The sequence below is a fragment of the Capsicum annuum genome, chromosome 6 (genome assembly GCF_002878395.1).
Source record: "Capsicum annuum cultivar UCD-10X-F1 chromosome 6, UCD10Xv1.1, whole genome shotgun sequence".
Taxonomy (NCBI): domain Eukaryota; kingdom Viridiplantae; phylum Streptophyta; class Magnoliopsida; order Solanales; family Solanaceae; genus Capsicum; species Capsicum annuum.
The window spans coordinates 135,112,475-135,124,001 of NC_061116.1; the positions used below are offsets into that span (position 1 = coordinate 135,112,475).

At 29.9% G+C, this 11,527-nt stretch overlaps 1 long non-coding RNA gene across 1 annotated transcript; it reads left to right on the top strand.

The window, feature by feature from the left end:
* The first annotated feature begins 1,114 nt into the window (after nt 1–1,114).
* Nucleotides 1,115–7,809, top strand: LOC107875037. Its single transcript, XR_001675713.2, has 2 exons — nt 1,115–1,422; nt 7,133–7,809. It is a non-coding gene; the product is annotated as an uncharacterized LOC107875037 (long non-coding RNA).
* Nucleotides 7,810–11,527: the final 3,718 nt, after the last annotated feature.

Below are 11,527 nucleotides of genomic sequence, written 5' to 3' on the forward strand. Positions count from 1 at the left end.
AATAAAGGATAAATTACACAAAACCACAAACCTAAGTGATCTTATTACTCAAAATCCCCTACCTTTTAAATAATTACTTAAAATTCTGGATTTTGTATTTTACTCTTGATACATATAAACAAAATCTCCACCCTACTTTTACTTCACAATTAATGCATGCAATTTATTTATCTTTAAGGATTTTTTTTCAAATATTTCATCCCATAAAATCTCTCCCAAATTATCATCAATTGATACAACTTTAACATATGTTTATTTATAAATATTCGATACATTTAACATATGTAAATTATTTATTTTGGTGTAAATTGAATTTTTAATGATTAGTGAGTAATTTTATTAAATGTATCACTGTGATACATCTGGAACCAAGTGTATCATTGTGATACATCTGGAACCAAATTTATCATTTTCACGATTTGTGCCTAATTTTACTCCCTGTAATAATTGAATTTGTTACTTCCTAAAATAAAAATCTTTTCTGTTTTAAATGGATCACTAATTATATGTATCACGTTATAACATATGTATCACAAATTTAAAATTCGGGATATAATGTAATTTAATAAATTATTGGAAAAAATGTTATAACACTTAAACATTCAGAGATTTATATAAGTTACCCTAAAAATAAAAAGAGATAATTATGGGAGATATTCACTCGGACATCCTATTTACGAAAAAAAAAATGGTCACCGGACCTTCTTCTTTGCTGAATATTTTAAAGGGCAAAATTCAGAAATAGCATACTTATCTTATTAATTATGAGTTTCATGACAACAGTTTCATAATTACATATATAGCAAGTTGTATTTTATATTTTTGCAAACTGTTGCTACAAAAATACAAATATATATGATTTTTACTGCCCTTATGATCGATATGTATTTTGTATTTTTGCAAAATGTTGCTACAAAAATACAAATACATACAAATACATGTGCTACAAAATATAATTTGATAAAATTGTTGTTATTTTTTGTAATTTAATACTTAAGTATACTATTTTATGTATTTTTTCCTATTTTATTTACCAAAAACATAGTGACTTGGACTTCTTCTCCTTCCTTCTCCTTCTCGCTCTCTTTCTCCTCCCTTTTCCTTATCCTTCTCTTTCGCCTTCATCTTCTTCTTTTTCTTCGTTGCGTTCTATTTAAAAAATTGACATGTGGCAAACGGTAATCGTCTCAAGCAAATTATATACATCCAAAAACTAAAAAGATCGAGAGGGGCTCATATGTAAAATCTGAAACTGCTTAGAGGAGATTTTGAGTTGGTCGATATTGAAAGAACTTGAAAACCAAGTTTTATTATGCCTATGGACTGGGTTTTATCGAAGACAAGGGAGAAATGGGTAAAAGGCCGACAGGCAGATGTTCTTTTCCTACTACTATTCCCGCATATTATAGAGCTCCTCGTGAGGTAAGTTTGTAACTGCTTTAAACAGAATAGGGCTATGCCTTTGTGCTACCTCCATAATTATGATATTTTAGTCCCAATAGTTGCAGAATTTGTGATTGTTGGTGTTACGTTGTAATCTTTTTTCTTTACGTTTATTCCCGTGATTGATTACATTATTAACTAGAAAGTTTATATAAGTTGTACAGTCATATCTTTGTCTCTTTTCTATCCATTTGAATTTTTCTCCTCCTTTTATGTTGGTTGTGATACTATGGAGGTCCTCATTTTTGTCTTGTAATGTGTTTGTTAGGCTTTTAGGGAAAGGGTGAACTTGTTGGTCTCTATGAAATTGCACTTACCAGAGGGTACTAGTTAACTTGATTACTTACTTTTTTTCTTTTTTTCTTTTTTTTCTGTTTTTTTTTCTTCTTTTAGAGAATGAATCAGAAAGAACTTGCTTACTTGCACATTCTTTGTTAAAATAATTATAGTTGTTTTGGAACTTGGATATATCTAGTCATAATAACTCAACAGGAGATATCTATATATTAAATACATAGTTATAAATCATACATACATGCTTATACACCATTTATATAATATTGATAAATCATATATATATTACATAACTATTTATGCAATATTGATATACGTTAATAGACTATTTATAAAATATTAATACACATTTATACATCATTTATACATTATTTATACAATGTCGATACATCACATAACTATTTATACAATATCAATACACGTTTATACATTATCGATACAAGTTTATATACCATTTATACAATATTGATAAACATTTATACACCATTTATACAACATTAATACATTACATAACTTTTATATAATATTGATATATTACATACACATACAATATTACATAACACCGATAAACGATTTGTGTATCATTTATACGCTACTCATATTGCATGACGTCACATGATACACTTAATGAGCATGTTATAGGAAACTAATATTCAAAAAATGTGACCAGTGAAATGGACAAGAAAAAAGGCATTTTTAATTATTCATACGAACGAGATTTGACAAAAAGTTGAATTAGCTAACCTGAAACTTAGAATTACAATCAAGGGGAAAAAATGAAAGGAAAGAGTAAGAAAACTCTTCAATAAGATACAGCACAAATGCGTCAGTTGCATTTCATGAAAGTGACATATTTCTCAATGACTATTTTTATTGTAAACAAAAACTTGATTATATTTATTGTAAACTAATTACTTTTATATATATATATATATATATATATATATATATATATATATTTGAAATTATTCCTAAAATATAATGTATGTGTAAATATAAATATTCTAGTTTAGCCACTTTGATGACTAACAACTAGATAATTTTGGATCATACATTAATTGTCACTGATATAAAGAATCAAACGATCCTTTTTAATCCGTTTCAAAACGAATGATTCCTTTCCTTTTTTGGCAATACTTTAATTTCAACTTTCCACATGGCATGTTTAGGGCCACAAGATTAAAGGGCATTTTGGTACATTTGACACAACTTTAATTTAAAGCCACAAGATTTAAAAGTCTTCTTTATTTTCCTAAATTTTGTGTCAAGTCAAAGTAGGTCATTCTTTTTTAAACGGGGGGAGTGACAATTACATTCAGCATTAAGAGCGAACTTCATCATCTAAACAGTTCAATCAAAATTGATATAATTGTTATTTTTTTATTTAGTAAAATCTGTATTTTACAACAAGAACTTCAAACACATGTTCAAACTAAAGTATGAACAATCAAATGAATTTGTAACTCCATATTCTCAATTTTGAACTTTTAACAATAAGTTTAACCCAACTTATGAACAACCAAAAATGAAATTCAAACTATATTTTGGAAAATAGTAAAATCAAACATTTAGAAAAAGATGAAGATTGGAAGATTCAAGTTCACCGAATTCACGGTATGTATTTAAGAAGATTATTCCTCTCAAGTACCCAAGGTGATGAAATATATCCTCCCAGGATAAAATGAAGAACTTCGTTAGAATAGCGGTACCTCAAACTCTATCGAACTACAAACGAACTCAACGGTAGCAAATCACACTAGAGTTTTTTAAGAAAGTGGAGTGTTTTTATTTCAAAATTTCATGTATGTACCTGAAGAAAAAATTAGTATTTATAGACATCAAAGTGTTGCTTTATAAAGAGAAGCAATGGTCCAAAAAGGTGCACCTCTTCATAAAGGTACAACTCTTCAAAAAAGGTGCAACTCTTCAAAAAAGCCAAAACCCATTGGAAAGATCATAATTATCCAAACTAAAAGTGTATATTCAAACTTCAACCTTTCTCTTGGTTTCTTTTTGGAAAAACACGTATTCATTTTTTATGCACACTTCTTAAAAACCTAACAATCCTCATATGAATGGGAAATGACTATTTTATCAAGAAATATATGGACAAATATGTGATCTACAAGCAAAGACTAATTGTGTCTGGATAAGTAGGTTTTCTTTGAACTTTCTCTAGTGAACTTGCATCAGATGTACTCGGTCCATCGATAAATATGATATCATTGAACCATCGAACTTTAATATATAATGAGACAACATAAGTCACACAATCAACCTTTTATTATTTATGGTTCTGGGGGTTTCTTCATTCATCCATGAACACTTCCTGATTTCATGAGAGCTTAGAGAATAGACCTTAACTATCATTCTCCTTAAAATGTCTTCCACTTTACCCTCCCATAGGTGATTCTTAAATATTTAATCCTATAAATCAAACTACTTGGTCAAACCTGCCAAATTTAGAAATCATTAAAAAGCTTCAAATCATAAGCCTTATCTTTGTTTTTTGAACATTGCCTTCATCATGCAAATGTCTTAAGTATATTGACAATTTTGAACTATCAGTCACAACTTTGTTTAATCTCCTTGAATCTAGCTCTTGATATACTCGTCCTAGGTTGTAAACTCATTCCCTTCAATGATCTCACAACTCTCTCTCTAGTTAGGCCTTTTGTAAGTGAATCTGACCCATTATCCTTTGACCTTACATAGTCAATCGTAATAATTTTACTAGATAGTAGTTCTCTAATGGTACTAAACTTTTTCTTATAATATGAGATTTACCGTTATATATTATGTTGCATACCCTACCTATTGCATCTTGGCTATCATAGTATATGCATACTGGTGCCAAGGTTTTAGGTCAATAAGAAAGAAATTATGGAGTCATTCAACTTCTTTATCGACTTTAACTAATATGATAAATTCAGATTTTATTGTAGAATAGTCAATACATGTTTGTTTGGATGATTTCCAAAAGATTGCCCTTCTACTTAGAGTAAATGCATATCCACTTATGGATTTTACTTTATTTGATCTGGTGATTCAATTTGCATCATTATATCCTTCAATTACCGTAGAATATTTGTTATAATGCAAGATATAGTCTTGAGTATATTTTAGATACCCCAAAACTCATTTCATTGTCATCCAATAAGTTTGATTGGGATTACTTATACACCGACTCAATTTACTAATAGAACATGCTATGTCTGATCGCGTATAATTCATAATATACATCAAACTTACCTACACTCTTTCATACTTCAACTGTGAATCACTTTCACCTTCATTCTTTCAAAGTGCAAAGCTCACATCCAGTGGTGTATTGACAATATTGAAATCCAAATACCTGAACTTATCAAGTACCTTTTCAATGTAATGAGACTATGATAATGCCAATTCTTCTAGAGTTCTATGAATTCCTATCCTAAGATCACATCAGAAACTCCACGGTCTTTCATATCAAACTTGCTCTCAAGCATTCGTTTCATAGCATTTATGTAAGAACATGTCATCCACTTACAAACAAACAATGACATTGCGATTTGGAGTGTTTTAATGTAAACACATTATCTCTCATTTGTCTTAAATTCATTTGTCAACATGGTTTAGTCAAATTTTGAATGCCACTGTTTGGGTACTTGTTTTAGTCCATAAAGTGACTTTACAAGTTTGCACATTTTTCTTTCTTTACTAGGAATCACAAACTCTCAAGTTACTTCATGCAAATTTCTTCCTCTAATTCTCTATTTAAGAAAGTTATTTTCACATTCATTTGAAAATTTTCAAGACCATATACCATAGATAATGCAACCAACATCTGAATGAATGTTATTCTTGTTATTGGTGAGTATATGTTAAAATAATTAAGGCCTTCTTCTTGTCTAAAGCCTTTTATAATAAGTCTTGATTTATATTTTTCAATAGTAGCATAAGATTTTATTTTCCTTTTAAAGATCCATTTAGAACCTGAAGGTTTATTTTCTGGAGGAAGATCAACCAAGTCCCAAGTATGTGTGCTCAAGATTAAATCATTCTCACTATTGGCTGCCTTTTACCAAAAGGCTGAGTCTGCATATAACATTGATTCTCTAAATATTTGAGACTCATTCTCAAGAAGAAATGTTACAAAATATGATTCGAAGGAAGTCGACGTCATTTGTCTCTTACTATGCCTTGAATTTTCTTTATTAAGTACATTCTCCTTCGGTTCATCGCTAGATCATTTAAATCCTTCACTAGATAGCTCATGTCTAATCTTATACGGATAAATGTGTTCAAAGAACTCATCATTATTTAATTCAATTATCGTATTTTCATTGATATCTGAATGTTAGGATTTTGAACCAAAAATCAACATGTTTTACTGTTTATAGCATATCCGATGAAAACACAGTTCACAGTCTTTGGCCCTATTTTCATCCTTTTCGGTATAGAACTTGGACTTTGTCTAGACACTCTCACACTTTAAAATATTTCAAGTTGGATTTTCTTGATTTTTATTTTTTATATAAAATTTTGTCTTACCATGGGGCACTCAATTGAGTATTCAGTTACCTGTAAAGATAGCCCCCCCCCCCCCCCCCAAACACAAGTTTTGCAGTAAACCTAAATTTATAAGTAAGACATTCATCATTTCCTTCAACATTTGATTTTTTATTTCCTCAATTCTATTTGATTGAGATAAATATGAGGGCAGTAGTTTGATGGACAATTTAATTTTTCAAATATCTCTACAAAAGGAGATTCATACCTTCCACCCCCAATACTTTGTATCATTTTAATCTTTTTATCTAACTAATTTTCAACTTCAGTTTTATATTGCCTAAATGCTTTTATTTCTTCATTTTTACTATTTAGAAAATAAATATAATAGTATCCAATGCAATTATTAATAAAAGTTATGAAATACTTTTTCCCACCACGAGATGGTGTTGACTTCATATCACAAATGTCTGTGTGAATTAAGTCTAAGAAATTGAAATTCCTTTCAACAGACTTATATGAATGCTTAACATATTTCGATTCAACGCATGTTTTGACACTTAGATTTATTGCACTCAAAACTAGGCAACACTTTCAAACTAATCGGTTTTTGTAAGATTTTATAATTGACATGTCCTAAATGACTATGCCACAAATCATTTGACTCAAGTAAGTAAGAAGAAGTATTAACTTTAATCATTTCAACAGTCATTATATCAAGTTTGAAAAGTCCCTCATTGTGGTAGCCATTTCCTACATACATTTCATTCTTTCTTATTACAATTTCATCCAAAACAAACATACTTAAATTCATTTTTAATGGAGAATATTATTGAGAGTCAACACTTTATCAAAAATTATTTTTAAGAATATCTTCTCACTTTCTTCAACTTGGTTATTGCAGGATATCGAATGAAGATCACTTATTTGGTACCAGGGATATCATAAGTAGTGAAAGCTTCTTTGACACAAACATGTCGAGTGACTCCTGGATTAAACCACCATTTATTTGAATTTCCAACTACATTTCATTCAATGATCTTAGCGCACATGTTTTCAATCTTTTCAGCTACTTCCACCATGTTTATCTGATTTTCTTTCTTGTTTTTTGTCAAAACTTGACAATTTAGAGATTTTTCATCAACTCACTATGATTGTAGTACTCGCCATTGAATGTTTTCTTGTTCTATTTTTTCTTTTATATAGAAGACTCCTTTCTCTTCTTATTACTTGGAGCATCGTCCTTAATAAGATTTGCACTCATCATTGATGATTTCTCATTTAACTCATTATCCTCTTCTATCTTAAGATGAATCACAAGATTTTTCATACTAGACAATTGGTTTTTGAAATTTTCTTCTTCGGGAACTTGAGGATCTTTACTTGTGAACCTTTTCATTTCAAATTTGGTTAGCCAAAAGAACATTGTTTGTTGTTATTCATTGAAGTTCACACCATAATATTTTTTTAATTTCTCTGTCGTTGTCATTGCTAGAGCAACATCTGAATTCCTTAATGGTGCAACATTGATTGTCATTGGGACAACACCATTCATAAATGAATCAATTTGTTGTTCAATTTCATTCGTCATTTTTCTGTCAGTCTTTGACTAGTACTTTAGTATTTTAGAACACTAACAATACAAACTTAATCTTTAAACAACTTATTTTCAGTCAACGATGACGTTTTTATATCTTCAAGTTGTCAACCGATCGACTTTGAAACCTGATGAAGTTTTTATGATCTTCAATAAGAATCAAATTCAAACAAAGTAGAAAGCTATAGGTTTTAATATCTAGAAATCAATACAGAGAGTTTAACAAAATAGGTGATGTTTTTATATTCTTAGAGTTAAATTTTCAAGTTAATTTCTCGGTGAAGTTTTAATATTCTTCTAATTGAGGGAGTAGAAAGCAAAAAAATTTAGTCTCCACAAAATCAAATGTAATACAGATTAGCTAAGTACTTGATTTATAAATGGTGATATTTTTTTCCACCAAACAATCACAAAAATAAATTTTTATTTTTTTATAATTTCCTTCAGATCGTTATTTTTTGGATTTAGTAAAATCTGTATTTTACAACAAAAACTTCAAACATATGTTCAAACTAAAGTATGAACAAACAAATGAATTTGTAACTCTGTATTAATAACTTTAAACTTTTAACGATAAATTCAACCCAACTTATGAACAACAAAAAATGAAGTTCAAACTATTTTCTGAAAAATAGCAAAATCAAATGTTCAAAAAGAGTTGAAGACTGGAAGATTCAAGTCCACCAAATTCACGGTATGTGTTTAAGGAAATTATTCTTCTCAAGTACCAGGTTATGAAATATATCTTTCCAGGATAAAATAAATCACTTCGACATAATAGCGGTACCACAAACTCTATCGAACTACGAACACACTCAATGATAGCAAATCACAAGTTTTCAAGAAAGAGGAGTGTTTATACTTCTTAATTTCATGTATATACCTAAGAAAAAAATCAAATATTTATAACCATTAAGGTATTACTTCATGAAGAGAAGCAATGATTCAAAAAGGTGCACATTTTCACAAAAGTGCAACTCTTTGAAAAAAGTGTAACTCTAGAAAAGTCACAACTCATTAGAAAGGTCATAACCATCCAAACTGAAAAGGTGCTTATTCAAATTGCATACTTTCTCTTGGTTTCCCTTTGAAAAAACACCTATTCATTTTTTATTCACACATCTTAAAACCTAACAATAATTCCACGCCTTTATAACAACAAACAATTATGAGCCTATCTTCATGGAAAATATATATTCTCTGTTAAAAGTTGTTTTTAAAAAATCATTAAAGAACTTTTGTTCTAGAACACAGTCATGACATATTTATACTTGACAAACTTGTTTGATAATTGTTAATTCCATTATAGCATAATCATACCAAACATAATATAAAGTCTTAGCATCAGATTTCTTTCATCTTGTAAAAGAATGTAAGGTTTTATAATGTAGAAAAAGTTTTTGTAAAAAAATATTATCCATTCAAGTATTTAGGGTCTGATATCACATATAAACTTTAAATCTTAATGCACATTAGGATATTGAATACGATAATCTTACAGAGAAAATATTATAGAAGACATACCTAATATGGAAGACATCATTAAAGAGAAGCGAAAGTGTTAGTAGAAAATCGATTTCTACCTTTTTTCCCTAACCTTATGTTACCACAACCGCCAGTGATAAAGAAGGATGGATATTATGTGGCAACCATAATGGGCAGAAGGAGTACCTATGGTAACAACTTAATTCGATATATCCATCAAGTAACCGGTGTACTAACGAAATCCATCCATTATTAAACATTAATAATGGACATTACTTGGTTGCAAGTAAACTTGGTCCCCAAGTAAGAATTTTCTTACAGAATGATCGATCTCTATCTCTATCTCTCATCCAAGTTGATTGCATCTAGCAGAATTTCACACAATTAGTCTAATTTAAGCAAACATGCAAAGTGTTTTGAGTTGTAATCTTGATGTCCCAGGTATATAGCTCTTGTATATTGATTGTAGAGGTTCTAACATTTGGTGTTATGGGGTCCGGTCACATGTCCGTGTTAAGAAAGATGTTCTACTCCTTTGGTAAGATTTCAATTGGCCAATGGTTTCTTCACCTTGCAATTGTTAGCATCGCAACCATTTGCTTGTGTCCTTATTTATAACACACGAAATACAGAGAGCAAAGAAGCAGTCTGAGCATTGCACACACACTAAAAAGAAAAACAGTTTGTGATGAGGAAAAACAGCGAGTTTGTAGATAGAAAATGATTTAGTTCTTGAATGAGTAATGGTTTGTAGAGAATTTTTCCTCTAGACTACAAAAGTGTTAAAATGTTGCTACAATGAGTAATTTTCTCCTCCTAGTCCATAATTTTTTCTTAGTTTTAAAAGGGTTAATTTCCAATTAAATTTTATGGAAGTCTTGTTTCTCATTTTATCATTAGCTAACACATTTTGTCTTTCTGCATTAGCAGTAATATACGGTGGCTAGTGTATAGAGCCCTCTCTCTTTTTTTTTCCATAGTAATACGTATTAAATATCCTGTGTATTTGTTCCTGTTCAGAAATAAAGATAATTCATGGGCTGTGACTCAATATTCACACCCCTCCAGTAAAGTAAGCTATGTTTTGCTTAATGTGGATGTGATATAGTTCTATTGACTTGCTAGTGTAATTCATTAGGGTCCATTAGGTTAGTTCTATGGGATCGAAGAAGGGATTAAGCTAAATTTGAACAGGTCAGGATATAAATCACCCAACAAGGTGTATTGAGTCGACATAGTTAAATGGTAGGTTGTATTTCAACTCATCCAATGCGACTCAACCTCCATAACTATTGATTATCGGAGATGTGTAAATTTTAGCTCTTATCTTGTTAGAAGCACATAGATCAGAGAGAATTGGGACATACAATGTATGATATATAAAACCAATTTATATAACTCTCTTTAAGATTTTGCAGGCATACTACTGAGAAAAATCAAGTACCATATATTTTTATACTATTACGGAAGTGTGAGTGAGATCAAGGATCGGCATGTGTGCTTATCATCAATTTCTTATAAGTTGAGGGTAGTCTTGTCATTCAAAAGATATTGTACTTTCACTTTGATTCCATCTGCTCCTCCATATTATACGTGGTTTCTATGCCCACTACCACTCAAGCCATCAAAATCCAATTTATTTGGCAAAGCTCAAAAGTTCTCTTCATCTTTAAACTTTCTCACACTGTTGTTGTCATTTTAAGGTACATATTTTTCATTGTTCTCTCTTCATCTTCAATTTTCTCTTCATTCTAAGTATTTTATTCTATGTTTTTTATCTGGTTAAAGGAATTTGAAAAACTTAGATCTTCATAATTTTTTCTTTCAATTTTCTATCCTTCTTCAATTTTTTCTTCAGTTAGTAGATTTGGTTGAATGAATTTATAAAGTTTTTGTTACAATTAGGAAACTGAAATACTTTGGGTCATCAGCCTTATCAATTAGTCGGGCCAGGCTCAAGTGTAAAAACCTAAGTATAGTAGTAATCTATAATATTAAATACCAGTTAGGCACCTAGGAAAGACGGTTAATTTTTTGGTGAATCTGTTACACTTCACTTTTTCTTCTAACGAACTTCTTTCCCTTCTCTCTCTCTGTTCTCTTCTCATTACTCCATTAAAGTGTTAACCAAGTATCACTGTTGTAATTCGTTCCACAATTGTTGATCAATGAAGTTTCAGTTTCGCTATTTCTCTCAATTTCTCTAAAGTTTTTGTT